We start from the raw sequence: 6,481 nt of genomic DNA on the forward strand, positions 1-6,481 counted from the left end.
GTAGAATATATCCAATGCCAATGTTTTTTTAGCTCTGCATTGTTCTTGTAAGTACATGATGTCCTTTATCAGTGTACTTATAATGACAGGTAGGTGTTCATGTACCATCACTCTGCAGCTTATTTTCCTTTGCCCTCCATTTTCTACACATCAGATCTATATTTACTCTTACCATAAGGTTGGTACTGAAGAAGTTTAGCTGTGCATTGCTCTTGGCTGTACCTTTTGCCTGTATCGCTGCACTTACATTTATAGCTACTTGGTTATGTAGCATCACTCTTCATCTTATCTTAAATATTCTCCATTTTTTCGTATATTATCACATCTATATTTACTCTTAACAAAATGTAGAATAAAGGCAATGCTTTTGAAGAAGATTCTGTGGTAAACTTCTTGAATTGCCCCCCCCCATCAGCATGGACAAGGCCTTTATAGAGCCTGTCTTCACCAATAATGTAAGTTTGTCCATCTCAAGCCTTCAAACTTTGTTGTATATATTTGGTTAGGCATGACTGCAACAGCTGTTTATTTTTGGTGTTTGCATCAAATTGCTTGTTTAAAGTTTATTATATGTAGTTCATAAACAAAAGTTCGTCCTTTCTCAATTTAAGTTTTCAGTTGTACAACCAAGTTCCTTCTTCATACCATGTAAATTAAACTATACAGAGCAAGTGATCTTCTTTTGCACTGCATGTATGCTTCTGTTCTTCATCTGTAATCCAGTGGTGTGGTGAACCTACCCACTACAGCACAATGTCATATTCTGCAATGTCTTAACTATGAACAATGTCATATCATTCTACTATTATTTAAACCGTCTCTTTATTTGCCAATCTGAAATGGTATAAATTGACAGCACACTAACCATTGATACTTATGAGTTCTTGATCTGTAATCCAGTGGTGTCGTGAAGCTGCCATCTCCTTCACAATGTCATTTCCTGCCATGTCTTGACCTGAACAATACCATATTGTGTTAATGCAAATTTAAACTGTGTCACTTTATTCGTTAGTAAGAAATGTGATGAATTGTCAGCACTGATACTTTTATGTGCAAAACCTGTCATCTGTCTGCTTGTTTATCTTTCAGAGTGAGGAAGATATAAGTGTTGAACAAGCACAATCTCATCATCTTGCTCAGCTGCTTGCGTTGCAGCTCCCCAGCAGGGCTAACCTTTCTTGAACTCTATTTAAGTGCTATCGGTTTTGTATATTATTTTGTCGGCGTGTTTATTTGCACTGGTGGCGATCTTTGATGACCAGTGTATGTAATCTGCTGTCTGCTTCTGCTTTATTATCATAGTGGCGAACTTTGATGCCCAGTGGATGTAATATGCCGTAATTTCTTTATTGTATAGTCTAGGTTTTTTCTTATTCACGATGATGCAGTTATTTTACTGTATATATATCCTGTCTTCGCAGTAAACCGGCCAAACCGTAAAATTACGGTACATAATCGGGCCATCATGCAATCACGATGTAGGTTGGGCCTGAAACGTGTCGATCAGCTCACGGGCTGGCAGCAGCCCGAAATGAACCCCGGCCCATGATTGTGCGAATCAAATCATGGGCTTTTAACAGGCCTAAAAATTGTCTCGGTCCTTGTTTGGCCCAATCAGATATCGGCTGCGAGCAGGCCGGATGCAAACCGGGCCATAGTTAGGCCCAACTATATGACGTGCTTTTAACATGCTGAAATTAATATTAGGCCGAAATGTTAAACACGCCCTTAACAGGCCAAAACTAATATCAGGCCGAATTACTAAGTGGGCCTTTAGCAAGTGGGCCCAAAAGCATAGTGTCCAGTTGACGGGCCAAATCTGATACGGGCCATAATTGAGCCCAAAGCCTCTTAAAGGGCCGGACCTGATCTGGGCCGTAATTTGGCCCAGAACGTGGTAGGCCATTAACGGGCCGGATCTCATATGGGCCACTATTAGGCCCGGAGCGTGGCAGGCCATTAATAGACTGGATCAAATATGGGCCGGCATTTGGCCCAAAACATGGCAGGCAGCTAATGGGCCAGCCTACTAGGGTCCACAAAATATTGTGGGCATACAGCTGGGCCGGCCCGTTAATGTCACCGAAATCTCGTGGGCCTTTAGCTGTGCTGGCCCATTATGACCCGCAAGAATCTTGTAGGCTTTACCTGGGCTGGCCCATTATGGCACAAAAAAAATCTTGTGGGCCTTTACCTAGGACGTCCCACTATGGCCCGCAAAATCTTGTGGGCCTTTAGCTGGGCCAGCCCATTATGGTCCACAAAATCTCATGGGCCTTTAGCTGGGCCAGCCCATTATGGTCCGCAAAATCTTGTGGACCTTCAGTTGGGCTGGCCCATTTAAACTTGATGGGCCGGTCCACGTGTCAACATATCATAGGCGCGTCTCGCCCATTGGATGAGTTGACACGTGTCTCCTCCAGCCAATGATGATTTTACACGTGGAAAATCCCCATTGGTCGGGGCTGTTAATGGGTTATCGGATCCAAAACCCAACCCGATAGCTTAACGGCGTTCCGCTACGGTGGATGCCACGTGTCGGTCACCCTTGACGAAGTAATTCTGTGACGCGCGACTTATTGTCATGGAAGTGGACACTTCCGTGATGATAATTTTGGTAATGTCATGGAACACATCTACGACAGCACAGGTATGACTATCTTGATTCTGTCATAAATTTATCATGGATGTACATGCATAACAAAAAAACGACCTACTGTGACAAACACGTATCATCACAGAAGTGTATTTTTTTTGTAGTGCAAAGCCGCACAAAAAGAGTGGCAAAGGCAGAAAGTAGTCAAGAAAAGAGAGTCTGCCGCCGCATGGAAGAAGGGGCCTCATGCCGTTGTGAGGAGAGCTTGGCGGAGATTGAGGCACGGTGGGCTGCCACCTACAAGGCCGGAGAACGCCGGCATCTGGCCGGCATGCCCCGATGGCCGCATGTGAGAAGTAGTTTAAGTTTATAGTATTAGATAAAATTACCAGTAGTACTTTAAGTTTGTAGTATTAATGTACAATGTCGGTAAGAGCATCCTTTGAGGGTTTGAATGTTGATTAACATGTGTTCCCGTGTATGTTTTTTTGCGTTAATCATTAGAAGATCACAAAACACACGGTTTCTGTGCCGTACCCATCTGTGTTTTTTTTGTTAATGATCCATAAGTCAGTTACCTGTGCGATGTTTCCTAATAAACCAGGTGTACCATTGACCGAAAAAATCAACTACACGTGTACATTTTTTTGGAGATGGGATCTACCAATATTCTATTTTTCTCGCACACGAGTATTTGACGCGCTTCATCTATGTTGTGTGTTTCCCCCGCCCAAGTTTCAAGTTTTGTAGTGAAATTTTCATTAGGTGCGCGATGTCAGAATTTATTCCTCCAACCACATCCCCACCCATCAAATTTCCTCAGTATCCCTCACCCCTCCCCCACGCCTCCCCCTACCGGCATCTCAAAACGCCGCCGTCGCAACCACAGCTTCAGCCACATCTATGTTATGCTCGGATCCAGTCTGGTAACCCACCGATCTCTATCACGGCCCGACCTGATTGCTTAAATGGCGCCTGCGAAACATCCGCATGCCTCCAAATCCCCACCGCCAGGAGCTGATGGCGGTCCATGGCACGATGGCCGCTATGCGTGTTGACCCGAAGGAATAACTCACCTCCACCGCCGCTGACATGTGCATGCTATGGCCCAGATGAAGTGCCCAGCGACTACCCCCAGGTCTTAACAGGTAAGATCTGACCAGCTAAATCTTACCAATACCACTTGCAATAGCTATGATTTGTACGGTTGATGTATTAAGCATGTTCTTGCCTTGTTTATTTCAGTACTGCACACTGTGATGTTCAAATATTAACTGTCCAGCTCAATTTCACCAATACCAGCAACAAACTTACAATACATGACTCCAGATATCACTAGAAATGCTGCCCATTTGCTATTTTTAGTGGGTGCTAACCCTGTTGTACTTAACATGTCTGTCCATGTACTTACGCAGGGTCATAACGGCCAATGCTGTTGTTTCCCATTGAGGTAAGCTGCATCCCATGTCTTACAGTATTTCACATCATTTGTGCAATTGTAGTTTAACTTCTACCATTTACAGGTTGCCTGTAGGTACACATGTCAGTGGCACTGATCCATGCTTCGACCCGGAGGAACATCTCGCCTCCGCCGCCGCTGACTTTGGGCGGGCTCTGGCCAAGATGAAGTTCCCCGGCAACTACCTCTTAGGACTTACCAAGTATGTACTCACCAGTTCAATCTTACCAATATCAATTGCAATTAATGGCTATGTTCCATACAGTCGATGTATTATGCATGTTCTAGTAAACATGCTTAACATGTTTTAGCTACTTTCCCTACCTTTTTATAGACAAATGGGCCATTCTCTGCTCTGGCAGCACCTGCCTTGTGATGTTTAACTCTGCCAATTGCATTTTTATCAGTATCGGTTTCAATGGCTATTAAGCCTATTGCAACTAATAGTTAAATCCATTTTTAAACAATTGTATTTCAATGGCTACAAACTTAGAAAACATGACATAGGATGCTGTTATGCCTATTACAATTAACAGTTATATCCATTTTTAATCCATCCCTTTGCTACCATGCTACTCTCCGCAATGAAGATATACTAGAGATGCTGCCCATTTGCTATTTTTGGTGGATGATAACCCTGTTGTACTTAACATGCATGTCCCTGTACTTATGCAAGGTCATAATGGCCGATGCTATTGTTTGCCATCGAGGTTAGCTGCATCCCATGTCTTACAGTATTTCACATCATTTGTGCAACTGCAGTTTGACTTGTACCATTTACTGGTTGCCTGTAGGTACACATGTCAGTGGCACTGATCCACGCTTCGACCCGGAGCAACAGCTCGCCTCCGCCGCCGTTGACTTTGGGCCGGCTCTGGCCAAGATGAAGTGCCCCAACAACTACCTCTCAGGACTTACCAAGTATGTAGTCACCAGTTCAATCTTACCAATACGAGTTGCAATTAATGGCTATGTTTTGTACGGTCGATGTATTAATCATGTTGTATTAAACATGCCTAACACATTTTATCTATTTTCCCTACCTCTTTATAGACAACTGGGCCATTATTTGCTCTGGCAGCACCTGTCTTGTGATGTTTAACTCTGCCAATTGCATTTTTATCAATACCGGTTTCAATGGCCATTAAGCCTTTTGCAATTAATAGTTGTATCCATTTTCAAAAAGTTGTATTTCAATGGCTACAAACATACAAAACATGAATTAGGATGTTGTTAAGCCTGTTGCAATTAACAATTAATAATCGGAGAATGCCACGTGTACCCGGCCGGCCCCCTCCGCCGCGGCCCGCTCGGGCCCGCGTCCGGCCCTCTCCGCCGCCAACAGGGCCGCGCCCCGCGCCCGCTCGCGCCACTGTCTCCTTCGGCACCGGCCGCCCGACGGTGCTGCGGCTCTCACCGCTGTCTTCGCCGACCACCGCGCGCCATCGCCGGACTTCCCCGCTCCGCCGCGGCAAGCTCGCCGCCGGCGCCATCCTCCTCGCCACCGCACGCGCTCTGCCCCGCCGCCCGCGTCCTCCGCCGCCCCGGCCGCGCTCCGGTGAGAGCCTCCTCCGCCCCCTACCTTCTCCGGCGTGGATCCGGCGAGATCCGCTGCCGCCTCGGTTCGCGCGCCGGATGAACCCTAGATCTGGAGGTCTATATTTTCACTAAGTCCCAGAGTTTTCCATGTTTCAAATGCCCATGTTCATCGCACCGTAACTTTGCATCTGTAGCTCCGTTTTGGCATATAGCATATCAAAATGTTCGTCTCAGAGAGCACATAATTTCATCTCATTGCATCATTTTCATTTGAGTTCATCTTGATGCCCGAAATGCTGTTAGAAGAATGCTATTTCAGATAATTGTCAGATCTGCTGCTCCAATTAGATATTTGTCATTTTTGCCATGATTAATGTGTGCATGATATGCCCATGAGCTCTTCATGAGTTTTGTTATATGTTTTGCCATCTATCCAGAGGTGCAACCCATGTATTTTTGTGATGAGTGTGGTGACTAGGACAAGCTTGCAAAGTGGTGCATTTGTTAATGCTGATTTCAGGGACTTAGGAATTCCACTAAGTCCTTGATCTGTTTACTTCATTATGCAATATGTTCATGTTGTTTCTTAGTGATCCGTGCCTCTTTTGAGGATGATCAGTAAGGATGATTTGTTAATCTTGTAGTGCTCTATCCATCCATGTCTTTGTTTGCAATTATGGGGCACCCTAGCTTGAGTCAATCAAGCTCTACTTTTGTCATTTTGCAAATCTGGGCAGATTGTCTACTTGTTAGCGATTTTGCCGATGATGTTGTAGTTGATCCGTGCATGCTATGTTATTGTTCTTGCCATGCCTAGCTTGTATTTTGTGTATTCTTGATGGGTGTATGCTTAGTTTGTCATGCCATGCTCCGTAGTGAGTGCATCG

This window comes from Triticum aestivum, chromosome 2A (assembly GCF_018294505.1).
Source record: "Triticum aestivum cultivar Chinese Spring chromosome 2A, IWGSC CS RefSeq v2.1, whole genome shotgun sequence".
In the NCBI taxonomy this organism is placed as follows: domain Eukaryota; kingdom Viridiplantae; phylum Streptophyta; class Magnoliopsida; order Poales; family Poaceae; genus Triticum; species Triticum aestivum.